Here is a 14,330-nt window from a genome sequence, read left to right as displayed (position 1 = left end):
TAACTAGGCAAACAGTGAAGTCCATCTGTTGTTTAAACGGATCAAAACGCCTCAGAAAAAAATATGCCCATTACATTGTTTTCAGAAAGTGATTAGCATTTTGTTCAGCATGCTTCTCAAAGCAGTTTGCGTTTTATAAGAGTGTCGAGAAATAAGCTAAATGCAGCTGCATGAGTCATTTAGGAACAGCTGATTATTTAGAAATTCCGTTTGAATCCTCAAGTCAATATGAATCTCAACAGGATGCCTCTTTATTAAGTCTTATGTCTCTTGGAACAATGCTAATAGCGACCTCTATGGATTAAAACTGATAACTGTTATAATCGTGCAGTATGAGTCAACGCGCGCGCGCTCTCTCTCTCTCTCTCTCTGTAGGGTCATAATTCATAATCATTATGATTCTATAACAGTGCTGCTTTCCACAATTGCAGACAAAACTACCAGCACATCTTTCCATAACTAAATAGAACGGCTTCTATTGCGCTCCTCATTTGCAAGTCAATTTTGAATAAAAGCATCTGCTAAATCGACATAAGTCAATTGAATAGAATCACTTTTGTTGTTGTTTTGAATAAAATAAAAGCATCCGCTGAAATGCGAGCAGAATTGAAGTCTCATCATGACTTCGGACGCAATCATAAGTGCGGTTTTCAGTGCAATACTTTTTTTTGGCCATGACCTTTTACAATCTCCCTAATGAATAATCATCTCATTTACAGTAAGAAGGTTATAGAACGCATCTGAAGCGTTCTGTAGGAACGCCACTGTACACTGAGTTCTCGAACCGCACAGGGTTCCGTCGAGCCAATCAGATGCAAGTAGGCGTGCCTTCGAATACATCCAGCCAATCGTGGCGCAGTGGGCGCGGCTTCGCACCGGCGTTGTAAACAGTGTAAAGCAGGAGTCTGAAGGTGTGTATAAATATCAGTGTGTCTCCAGTGCTGTTTTATGAACTCATGCCGCACATCAGCTGCTTGTAGTCCGCACTGTTTCCGTGGAGCTGACGGCAATCTGCTCACGCTACAGGTTGGTCTGCACTTCTGGACCTTTATCTTTGTGGATTTTGAAACTCATGAATGATGTCACTGTATACTTTCAAGGGTACAAACTGACATGTGTACTTGAGTGAGACAAGTGCGCTTTGATTTCTGCGGATCTGTATCTCACTGGTGGCGGTGAGCGGTGCGTAAAGGTGCGTCCCTTCTCATTTCGTGCCATCCATTGCGCGCTCGTGTGTTTTATCCAGTGCCATTTTTGCACAGTGTCAACAAAACCGGCGCGTTTTTGCAAGCGAGACCGCTCAGACATTGCATAGAGAAACCTATTACAGTTCTGTGAGTTTGCATGTGTTTGTGGCAACACGTTTCACCGGTGCAAGTTCAGACATAAAGCGCATTAACAGCTCGCGATTGTGACATGCGCATCATTTCACCTGAGCACCTGACATATTTGACAGTTTAATCTGATTCTGATAGTCGAGATAAAACACCGACACTGACAGATTACTATCTTACATTCTCATGTAATAACGGTTAGATAGCCTATGTAATGTGATATGGGAATGTAATGTGCAATAGTGTAGGCTATAATAGTTAGGGGCAGATATTAAATCTTATAGTGTGATATTGTATAATGTGGTAACGTATAGGATTGTTTAGTGAAGTATAGTGTACAGTGTGATGTGTGAAGTCAGTATAGTACTATAAGGGATGGTATATTGTGCCAATGTGCAAGGTTAGTATATTTTAGTATGGTATAATACAGAATAATGTGGGAGCATAGTATTCTCTTTTGAGTTATACACCTCAAATATAAGCATGCACCTTTACCTTTCCCATGACACCTGGAAAGTAGGACCCTGTGAAGGACGATAGTTTCCACCCATTTCATCATCATCTTGGAAATCAAGGTATGCAATGCTTTATTACTCTCTATTGTGCATGTGACAGTATTAAAATGCATACTTCCACTGGAAATGGTGTAATTGTGCTTGTGTAAACCCGTTAGATCCACATTCCAATCAAAAAGCCATTGGATCGTAATGTGATGATTCACGGTATCAGCGACAAAGATGATTTCCATACTGCACATACTGTGAAAAAGGTCCTTGTTATGGCATCTCCGCCTCTGTGGTCACCAGACGAATGGCATGGTACCAAGCCAGAATTTCATGTGTGGAATTCACTGCATGCAGCAAGTGCACGCAGACTCTTCTGTGTCCAAACAATGCAGACCGGCAGCAAGTTGTTTTCGTGCATCTGTGAAATTACAGCCCCTCATATGTGGTGCCCAGCAAGTGGGCAGTTGTTTTTTTCAAGCCGCATTCATCAGCTACTAAATGGTGTGTGAAATTGTAGAGGGCAGATATTTCTCTCTCTAGCTATGCTTTGCGAGAGGGTTGGAGTTTATTTATTCATTTAGACTACTTGTTAGTGTAAAGAAGTAGTATGAAACCTTTTTAAAAGTGTTATTTCTTGGTGCGTAGGATAGAGTTTGTACTCATTTTTAGTTTTAGCAATTTTAGTAATTCCCCCGCTAACAAGAAACGTTCTCTCAAAGTTACAAACGAACATTTTCCAGTTAATGTTAATATGACGTTATTTGATTTTTACTAATGTTCTCAAAACGTTAGCACAAAAATGTTCATGGAACGTTTTATTTCTGAAACATTTTAGTTAGACGTTCATTTAAAGTTTTTAGAAGTTGTTTCAAAACGTCCAGAGAACATTCAAAATGTAACATTCTCATAATGTTTGCATGTTCCCTTAACGTTCGTATAACTAAGAAAATGCGACATTTTGAATGTTCAAAGAACAGTCCGAAATTTTGTTTTCATAACTTAATGCAACATAAGCAAAATGTTCGTAGAACACATTTTTGTTAGTTGGTCAGCTTAAACTTTTTTTATTTCAGTTTTTCATATAATATTTATATTTTACTTTATTTCAGCCTCTGAAAAAAGTAAAACATGAATCTAAAATAAAACATGAAATAAATGTAAAATATATATATATAAAAAAAAAAAAAAAAAAATATATATATATATATATATATATATATATATATTTTATATATTTAAAAAAAAAAATATATATATATATATATATATATATATATATATATATATATATATATATATAAAAATATATATATATATATATATATATATATATATAAATCCCAGCAATAGAAACCAGAATATCATAAATACTTCGGTTTTGCACAGGCAAGGACATTTTCTTTGTATACAATGTTTAAATCACGTGACGATCCAGGGTCCAGATTTTCATGCCGATCTGTATGATGGCAGCTACCCATGCTTGAACTTGAAACGTTGGCATGCACATTTGAACGCAGTCCAGCATTTCAGCTATGCAGAGTTGGATGTTTTATTGAGAGCTTTCATCTAGTAGTAACTTGTGCATTGTGAGCAGGGGTCTTGTGTGCGAGTGGCAGTTATTTTAGGCTGTTCATTAAACACCTATGAGATGCAATGGCTGGCTTCAGGCTGACCTAGTTGAAGGCAGGTGGAGGTGGACAGATGTCCTGTTGCAGTGTGTGTGCATGTGAGTTTAGGACATAATGTTCGAATTTGGCCGATACCTTCCTATTGCAACAGTCTTCGAGTCAGGTGTACGCCTGTCATGTCTTGAAACGAGCCTACTAGGTTGTAGAGCGTTCCAGTTCGATCAGTTTTGAGGTTCTATTTCAGTTAAAATGCTGCTTTAGACAGTAGACAGCAAGGAAGATGACTAGGTTTTGGAACAGAGCCCTCTGTATTCCCAATGCCTGTGTCTCTCTCTTATTCTCTCTCTTTCATCCTTTTTCTTGCCTCTGGGCTAAATCTAGGTCTGAGTTATAAAAGCTTGTAACTACAGTCCACGCCTGACCACAACAGATAAAATCCTTGAAATATCACTAAAGACTTATGAAAGAGTACATGTTGTAGCACCTTATCACCAATGACTCACATGTTTCAAGCTGCAGCTGGAAAATGTCATAAATGGAGTATCAAAAGCATTGTGAGCCTTTAGTTCATGGCTAACATATGAAGTCATTATTTGCTCCATTCCTTGACAACAACATATCAAACACATCTCACTGTAAAAAGTGATAAGTTGACTTAACTTAAAAAAATTGAGGAGTTCACTTAAATTAATAATTTTAAGGCAACGGGTTTCCTAAATTTTTTTAAGATAAGTCAACTTATCACTTTTTACAGTGAATTATGAAAGGAATAGTTCACAGAAAAAAAATAATAATGTTCCCAATCTGTATGCTGTTACTTTTTTCAGCGGAACCAAAAAAGATGAATATTTGAAGAATATTCATGCAGTTCTTTTCCAAACAATGACAGTTCATGGTGACGATGACTGTCAATCTGTGTTCTTGTGTTAGAAAACATCTAGACACAGCAGAGCAGAAGGGAATAGAATGCAGGGGTCTAACTATTTTTAACGTGGCGTCTTAAAAATGTGGCGCACATGGTGTCAGATGCTGAAAATCATCAAGATCCTTCGATTGTTGAAAGATGTTTATCTATTTAAACAATCTCAGTGTCAAGACGCCATTTTTCAATCTAATTTTGATTCAGCAGATGGGTAGATTATTAGTGAATAACCACTTATATTTCACTCTGTTCCACACATAAACTTATTGTATGACTTCAGATGTTTTGCAGTGTAGTATGGAAGCCCATTTCTTCTACAAAATAAAAAATAAAAAATAAAAGGTAATTGCAATTTATAATCTCACAAGATATATACTCAGAACTGTGAGATATAAACTCCGAATTGTGAGATATAAACTCCGAATTGTGAGATATAAACTCTGAATTTCGAGATATATACTCAGAACTGTGAGATATAAACTCTGAATTGAGACATAAACTCCAAATTATGAGATATAAACTCAGAATTTCAGGATATATATACTCAGAATTGTGAGACATAAACTCCGAATTGTGAGACATAAACTCCGAATTGTGAGATATAAACTCAGAACTGTGAGACATAAACTACGAATTGTGAGATATAAACTCCGAATTTCGAGATATAAACTCCGAATTTCGAGATATATACTCAGAACTGTGAGACATAAACTCAGAATTTCAAGATATATATACCTTGAGATATAAACTCAGAATTGAGATAAAACTCAGAATTGAGATATAAAGTCTCTCTCTCTCTCTCTCTCTCTATATATATATATACAGTAGTAAACTCAGAATTTCAAGATATGAACTCGCTCTTCTGATGTTTTTGCTCATGATTACAAGAAAGAAAGATCAAATTTTGAGATAAAAAGTCAGAATTAACTTTTTAAAATTCGTATGAACTATGACATCCATAGTCAAAAAAAAAAATGAAAAGAATGATTCTTCAAAATGTCTCCTTGTGTGTTGCATGGAAACAATTACAGCATGCAGGTTTGAGATGACCTGAGAGTATATAATGAGGGAATAATGGCCTAATTTTCTACAATTTGTTTATTTATAGCTAGCACATTTTGGTCAAATTGTATTCATAAATAAAGCTGGCACACGCTGGCCCACAATGCACCTGTCGTGTTTTGTATGTCTAGTGCGTCTGTGAATGTGTGTGATATTTCCAGTGCAGTCTGAGCTTTGGCTTTGGCCTGCCGCAGTCAGGGGGATTGCGGCGTTCATCCACATAATGTCATGACACTTACCTCAGCTCATTTCCATGTAAATGAATAACTACACGGGATGTGGAATATTGACATGAATATTGAAAACAGTGAGAAGATGGCAAGTGAATGTACTGATTTATATCTACAAGAGACCCATCTCCATTTATCACAGAGTTGGAGTCAATTGAAACGTGTAAACGAATTTTGATTTTCTTTTCATGTGCGTGAAATTTGATGGATGGGTTAATTTGCGTTTGAGGTGTAAATGGAGGGTCTATTAAGATTTGCTAATTGGTTAATTCTAGGTTCTGGTTAAAAGCCGTACCTGTGTGCTGTCAAGGTGTTTATAGATTAATTTTGCTGTCAGATTGTAGAGCGTAAGAGTGCTGATTGAGCTATAAGTCTCGAGAGGCTGTGAATTGTGTAGCTGTTTTAAAAATGGAAGTCACCTAACAGCAAGTCGAATTGTAATCCTGTATGATTTTATTTGGTTTAGTAGTGTCCTTTTAGAACTGGAAATCATTGTTTAAGTAAAGCTTGGCAATACAAAATTGTCGTCGATTTTAACACACTTGTTATTTGGGCAATGAAATATAATAAATAAAATAAGATTTAAAAAAATGCCATGCATGTATTTTTCATATTTATTTATTCGTTTAATTATTTATCTTTATTAGTATTTTTAGTAAATTAATTTTTGTTTCAATAAATAAACTTGAAACATCTAATTCAACATTACGCTAATATTGCTGTTTATGTCTTGATATATTGGTGCATGAAAAAGATTAAAAATGCTAAAAAGTGTCTGTGTATCATAAGGTTAAAATTGCTGTTTATTATGTTTAGATGTATATATTTTTCCTTTTGTTAATTTAGTGAAAAACAGTATGTACTATCTTACATACTTTTAAAATAACTTGTTACATTTTGAGTCTTCTTGGCAATGACTGTTGGAAAAAATAATCTTTTTATACCAGTTTAGGACAAATGCATGAATACTGAGTCACTGAAATTTTTTATTTTGTTAAATCGCCCAGGCCTATTAATAACACGGCAGGAATTCCTCCATAACAAGGCAAATCAGTGATTTAAATAACCGGGTATATCCAGATTACTCCTGAAGATGAATGGCTTCTTTGGTTGCCATGTATAAACAATTTGATTTCGGCCATATGCGCGTTACAAAGCGTGCCGGTGCATACAAGCATCTGCGCGTTTACAAGATCGATGAAAATCACCCTGATGAAATTTTTCACCTTGATCATAAACGGACCCAGCAGCATGAAGAAGCCGCACATGTGCGTTCATTACTTATGACCAAAGATTGCTCGAATCCATCCCGAAGAGCCTCAAGGTTATGAATTTGCAGGTGTATCCTGACAGCGCCATATCTCTCGGACGGCGTATAATCTCTCGGTTCACGAAATGAACAGCAGGTTTGTCAGGCCTGACGCCTGTCAGAAGGTAAAGTAATTCATTGGCTGTCAGAAGGCAAGCAACAGCCTCGTTTTCAACACAGACTGTCAGATGTTACCGACAAACAAGGTAAATTGAAGAGGCTTGAGGAATACCAACAGCTCTCTTGGCTGGAATTGAAATAAAATAAGGGTCCATTGGCTTCCATTTGGGAAATGCATTTTTGGCACTGAAGACTTTTGATGAGTCTGGTGGTGTCATTTCACAAAAAGTCGTAAAACTAACCACCAATTTGTAGTAAAGCCAGTAAAAAGTAATACATTGTGGACTAGACTGTCAGAAAAATGACTGTTTGAATTTTTATTTAGTAGTAGGAATTTAGAGTTGGTATATATATTTGTGAATGTGTGTTTTTTTTGTTTTTTTTGTGTGTGTGTGTGTGTGTTAGCAATTAAAAACGATTTAACCATGAATTCAATTTAGCCATGCATTAAGATGCATTATTTCAATGGCATTTACGATTAAAATTTTGGAGGGTTAGATTTGATAAGTTTTAATAATTTTCAAGTAAATTAATTCAAAACATCTAACTCAACTTTTTTTCCCCCCACACTGCACAATAAAACTGAGTCTGTGTATCATTAAGTAAATATTGTCGTTTATTATGTTTCGATATTGGTGCATGTAAGTGAAAATTATTAAAAATGTTCAAAAACATCTACAGAAATGTCTGTGTTGCATTAAGTTGATGTTGCTGTCTATTATGTTTTATGTTTAGATATATTGGTGCATGTAAATGAAAATGATTGAATGTTATTCTTCCTTGTGTTCAACATGTCTTAAATCTTAAAAAATTTGACTTGGTGTTACACATTTTGAGTCTTCTTATGAACGACTGTTTGAAATGATAATTATATATATATATATATATATATATATATATATATATATATATGAAAGTCCCTTTGCTTCCATTCTGAAAATGAATTTGTGGCACTGAAGATGTTTGATGAATCTTGTAGCTATGTGGTGTCATTTCGCAACAGGTTAAACAACTAACCACCAATTTGTGGTAAAGGAATGCAATGCAGACTTGAGTGCTGTCAGGAAAATGACTGGTGACTATGAAACAGCATATACCTGGCAGGAGCAAACACCTGCTCCAAGCCGCTAATGTATGGGTTGCTAGGAAAGACAGCGAGATTGCTGCATGAACCTGTAATAATACAGACAGTAGTATCCCCTCAGGATGCATGTTAACAGAAGTGTTGCATGCACAAGGGCCGCTCGCCTTCTCCAAGACTGGCTCATAGCCCCTCGAGGGATCTTTGTTCCCCAAGATGGAGAAGGGTATCGGACCTCTTATCGCCATCTTCATCTGTGGTTGGGGTTGGCGCTCCGCCATCTGCTGACAGACAGAAATGGAGCCATATGTCTGAGGACATGCTGACCCTCCTCAACATGCGTGTGAGCGATACGGCTGTCTGTTATCCTGGCATCCTGGCGGTGTGTGCAGAGTTTTTTTTTTTTTTTTTTTCAGATCCTCGCTTGAGCACAGTCTCAGGGTTAAATTATAAATAACGATGACAGATAGACAAGAACATGCAACAAAAGATGATTTATGACATGAGAGATGCTGCTCAAGTGTTTTCTCGTGTGAATTGCTTGTGTTTGTCGGGATGCTGATTATTGATTCTGAAGGGGATTAGTTTGGGGGAACGTGGATGATCCGTAATTCAGCTGTATCCTGATAAACAACAGCAGCAGGGGGGTTTGTTGATTAGGAACTGTAGTTGAGACAGATCTGGGAAAATGGAAATCAGAATTGATTGTTGAATTCTAAACTCGACTGAAATGATTCCAGTGATCCCCGCAAAGCAATCCCAGACTTGTCTATGTGGAGTTCAAATGGTCCGTTTTTGAATTCATGTCTTCACGCATGAGTTGAGAAACTATGGGTGATTTTAAATTAGTTTTTTGTCCATCTGTTAGGTGGTCTGAACTGAGGTGTGCACTGGGCTTGCCATGGTACACTCTTAAATATAAAGGTTCTTTATCGGCATTGATGTTTCCTTTAAGAACCTTTAACATCAATGGAACCTTTCCCTTCCACAAAAGGTTCTTTATAGTGGAAAAGAGTTTTTTAGATTATTAATATGTTTTCCACGCTAAGAAAAATGGTTATTTTAAGAACTGCTCACTGAAAGGTTCTTTGGGGAACCAGAAATGGTTCTTCTGTGACATCAGTATTGCCAAGTCCAAAGTTATGCTGTTGCCCTGGGTTGTTTTTTAGTCTGTGGGTTAAAGCGATCTCCCTTGCCCTTCTCCCAGAAGCAATGTAGATGGAGGGGAAAACCACTGCAAAATTAGGCTAGAAAATAGGGTGAATTTCCATTTCATGTCAACTTGAAGAATATTATTATTGCAGTGCACCAAACAACATGGAGGTATCGATCTATGCATTTAAAAATCAAGACTATTACAAAAGTTGGCATGTTGGTTGAGGCTTGGTGAACAATGCACAATTACAATAGCACAACAAATTGACCTTTACTTTTTTGTTTACCAAAAATAAAATAATAAATAAGTGTCTGAAATCAAACTGCTCTGCAGCATTGTGTAGGCCAGGGTTCCTCAAATCTTTCCCTGGAGGGCCAATCTGCTGCAGAGTTTAGCTCCAACCCTGATCAAACTCGCCTACCTGTGCTTTTCTAATGATCTTGAAGACTCTGATTAGCAAGCGCAGGTGTGTTTGATTAGGGTTAGAGCTAAACTCTGCAGGAGTGGGCCAGAATTGAGATGCCTGGTGTAGGCTGTTGCACAACAAAAATTACACCATATTACCACCTAGGTTCTAAACAGCAATATTAAGGCCCATTCACATCAAGAACGATAACTATAATGATAAGATAGCTATAATGATAACTATATTAGTGTCCACACCAATCAATGCACAATAATATTCTGTTTATTATTGCTGTTGTTGTCTGCCGCTTTAAATGCTCAAGCTCTTTAAAATCAGGTGGATTCTGATTGACTGTCAATGTTTTATCATTCATCAGTTGGAAAAAATGTTCTGAAAGTGATTTCAATGACAGTGTTCCTTCTTTACAGTTATGGTGTGGATTTCCCTATTCTTGTAGAATTAGAACTTTATTAAAACTTTATCATTATAGTTATCATACTTGGTGTGAATGGGCCTTTAACAGTATAGTCCAGTGGTCTCAAACTCAATTCCTGGAAGGCCACAGCTCTGCAGAGTTTAGCTCAAACCAGCTCCAAATCACACCTGCTTGGAAGTTTCTAGTGATCCTGAAGACCTTGATTATCTGGATCAGGTGTGTTTGATTAGGGTTGGAGCTAAACTGTGCAGAGCTGTGGGCCTCCAGGAATTGAGTTTGAGACCAATGGTATAGTCCAGGCATCTTCAAATCTGGCCCACTCCTGCAGAGTTTAGCTCTAACCCTAATCAAACACACCTGAGCATGCTAATCAGAGTCTTCAAGATCATTAGAAAATCACAGGTAGGTGAGTTTGATCAGGGTTGGAGCTGAACTCTGCAGCAGATTGGCCCTCCAGGGAAAGATTTGAGGAACCCTGGTATAGTCGGTTTGAGCACTGGTGATAAAATTATGACATCCCTTCACATGTTTTTGGTTTACATTGGACCTTTTGGTCCATTAGATGTCAGCATTCGGTTCAAGCAATTGTCTGAGACCAATTCGACAGAAAAGGTGATCTGGGGTAAATTTCATGTGAAAATCTAGAACTACATCAATATTGATGACATAAAATTAACATTTCTGCATGCTTGTGGTCACATTTATTATAACACAATCCATTTCTCATTACTGCTTGTCTCTGAATTAATTGCCTTTGGAGAGCAGCTCGCATTCTTTGCATCTGTTGCTTGCACCTGTGTCAGTGCCGTTCTGTGTGTGTGAAGTTTTGTCTGAAAATCCAAAGGGACAAATATTTCACTAACACCATGAAACTAGCAACTTCACCTTCTCTATTTTGTTATCTAGCTACAGTAAACAGCTGCCGCTGTTGGTGATGCTAACGTACCTTACGGACCCAAAAAGTCCAGATACATTGCCCTATCAGACTCCACTAACTGAAACCATCTTGTTTGCCTTATGTTTTCTCTGAATTCCTGAAAAAGCACCTGCTGTGGAAGATGCATTGCTTATATAAGCACTCACTCTAAAACTCAAAGCTAAAGTCGCTTCCCCAGGGCAAATCCAGCATCTGCTTGTTCCACTTAACTGGATGCTAAAATGTGCTTCATATTTTAGTTTGTGACCCCTAACCCTTCAGGCCATGTTTAAGGTCTTGTAATATATTGCAGCTTGCCTGAGACAGAGAGCTAAATATAGTCATTCAGCCTTGTTATTGTGTTAGCATGGTGGCTAGCAGCTTATGCAACGACAGTATTTAGACGTTATTCCAATACAGATGTCCTACATAAAATGCATGTTTAAAATGACATCCTGCTGTTGATGTGAACTTGGCAGTCGTTTGAGTGCTGTAACAACCGTTAAACTTTTGATAAGTTTAGCGCAGTGGCTAATTGCCAACCTGTCATCATAAAAGGCGGTGTGCTAACTTTAGTCATTCAATGCATGTGATGCAAATACAGCACATTTTATTACACCCACTCCACATTTACCTACCTATGAAGCGTACCACTCACTATCAGGAAGTGGCTGCTACAGGAACGTGCTTGATTGTAATAGTTTATGAGAGAATTTCTGCTAATCCTAACAGTTTATTGTTTCCTTAGTGAAGCATGTTAGAAATCCAACCTCTGGAATACATGCAGCACTGAGAGTTAATTGCCTCTCTGTGGTGACAACTGGTTTATTTTCCATTAGCGCGGGATCGAATCATGGGGACACATTTGGCATGCTTGTTTTCCCTCCAGCATGTTGAAGACCCCTCGATGGGCGCTAAAAGTGTGTTGTGGTGACATGAATGGCAAATAAGCTCCATGTTCTTTCGGTATATGTCGCCCGCTTGTTTGCCCACCACAGTGACACACCCATTTATCAAGTCCTTCAAATGCAATCTAGCTTGTATTGTGTGCAACTGAGTACATTCCTTACTAGAGGCCACCGACTGCCAGTTTTCCTCAGGGAAATTATCACAGACAAGGTCAAAAGTGATCTGTGTCTTGCTTCAGATCATGATCTACTTACTGTCTGGCTCATATTGTTGTGGAACACAGAACACTGGGCAAAGGAAAAGGTGATGGTATCATAAAAGGTGATGTGTAAATTTTTGTCTCAAACAACCAATCACTCAAAAAGTCTCTTCTATAAGGTTGGGGACTGAGAACCGATTTTGATATTTGGTTCCGTTAGTATGTGCATTGTTCCAAATAATTTGGTCAGAACATTGTATTACAGTCCTTTCTGATTCTACTACATGTAACATTGGTAAATTATTATTATTTGGCATTTGGCATATCATTTATGCATAAATTACCACCTTTAGCAAGTTTTATGCTGTTTTATGCTTATTTGTCAGTGCGGTTAAAAATGAATTGTGCATTTTTTTAACGATTTCTTGCATACACTTATTAGCTTATATATTTAGTTCTCACATAAATGTGTCTTGGTTTAAAGAGCTTTAGATATTTTTCACTGGAGAACAAGACAAAAATACTCAGAAAATAGTTAGAAAAAAATGCAGTGCACACTGCTGTATTTTCGTTTTGTTGCATGCACAATAAGATTTGGATGAAAAGAAAGATTATATATTTTTTAAATCTTGCATAAAACTACATTTTGTGCATCATTTAACTCCGATTGCAATCTCACAACTCCAGTGAAGCATACTGTACATTTCTTTTGCCAGTGCAATGTAGATTATTCACCGATTCGTCACAAATTCATTAGCACTTAAGTGTTCAAGAATTTTTTTGACCACATAAAAGTCATTTAGTTTTAATGCTTTCTAAGAAAATACAACAGGTTCTGTGCTTAAATTGCAGTTAGTTGGCACTAAGTTACAACTTATGCGCTACAAATATGTGTGTTGCCCCAGTAAACATTCATATTTGATACAGTTCCTGAACATTTATTATTTAAAAATATAGTTTGTTCTATTCCATGATTATACAGCATATCACCTTTAACAGCTATGTGAGTCAAAAAAAAAAAAGTATAAATTAAGTACAAAAGTAAAATGCATTAACCAAAAGCATTTCTGTTTACAGATTTAATTACAGATTGGGTCAATTGATGTAAAATTAAAGACTAAGCTAGTCACTAACTGGCTGAAGTGTGAATTTTACTTCCCAATTTATGATGCATCCCGACCCACTTCTTTATTCCCAACTCTGATAATAGTACAAACCTGTGTTCTTAGTATCTTGATTTCCATTCATAACAAACCCATCAATCAAAAAGTTTGTTGGCAAGTCCGTGAGAGGAATTTTTTATTTATTTTTTAGGGAGTATAAAATCAAGCGATTGGCGGAGGTAGAACGTGGCAAGGCTCGGGCAAACGGAGCGATGAGTTGATCTACGGCCTTAATTTCCACCATATGGCCTCGAGTGTAAAAGTTATTGCTTGATTTCAAACACATGCTTTCTCAGGCCAGTAAACCTACAGGATTGTGGGATGTCAGTCAAGTCTGCTCCCAATGAACTGGAATCAGCTATTAGCCAGCGTACTGTTGTGTAACTCTGACTTTCGGCTGGATTTTCGCCCGAGCGTTGAAGCCAAGACTGAAGCTGTGGAGCTCCACCACGAGATTCTGCTTAAGATAAACACTTGTCTGATATGCACAGCTTTATCATTGACTCCATTGTCATCATTTCAGGCATTTCACTAACTCAATCTTTGTTAAAAGCCAACACCAGACCTGTTTTCCTGCGACCACCTCAGGCGACTTAAGCGGATTTGCAATTAGAGTAATGCACAATCATCCATGAAATCTCATAAAACAACATTGAATTAAAGAGAGCTACTAGAGACTGAGCAATTTAAGTAGGAAAGGTGGGAAGAATGAGTACAAAGAACGTCTGAAAGCGATACTTAAACCAGGCCTATAACCTGATTTAGGGGGTCACACGCGGTCTGCGGGGACAAGAGAAAGATTTGCAAATCATTAGTGGCTCTTAATTGAATATTTTCCTCCTTTTGTTCGACGCTGTTTCATTTACAAGCTGCAATCGTTCCACCTTTCGTGCTTCCAGTGTTTTTAATAAGATTAGCACTGCAGTCCCTGCAGATAAACATTTCGGTCGCTG

At 37.3% G+C, this 14,330-nt stretch overlaps 1 protein-coding gene across 5 annotated transcripts in view; it reads left to right on the top strand.

Moving 5' to 3' along the window:
* The first annotated feature begins 892 nt into the window (after positions 1–892).
* LOC131543563 (cell migration-inducing and hyaluronan-binding protein-like) overlaps positions 893–14,330 on the top strand; it is a 141,644-nt gene continuing 128,206 nt past the window's right edge. For 2 of the 5 annotated variants that reach the window (XM_058781025.1, XM_058781023.1), the window contains exon 1: positions 898–1,026. The gene's annotated coding sequence lies outside the window, so the exon portion shown is untranslated. Of the gene's footprint in view, positions 1,027–10,571; positions 10,813–14,330 lie in introns of those variants that run through there. The other 3 variants (XM_058781026.1, XM_058781024.1, XM_058781022.1) reach the window with 2 other exon arrangements.

This window comes from Onychostoma macrolepis, chromosome 07, assembly GCF_012432095.1.
Source record: "Onychostoma macrolepis isolate SWU-2019 chromosome 07, ASM1243209v1, whole genome shotgun sequence".
NCBI classification, from domain to species: Eukaryota; Metazoa; Chordata; class Actinopteri; order Cypriniformes; family Cyprinidae; genus Onychostoma; species Onychostoma macrolepis.
Note: the sequence above shows the minus strand (reverse complement) of the source record. Positions and strands in the feature narration are given on the sequence as shown.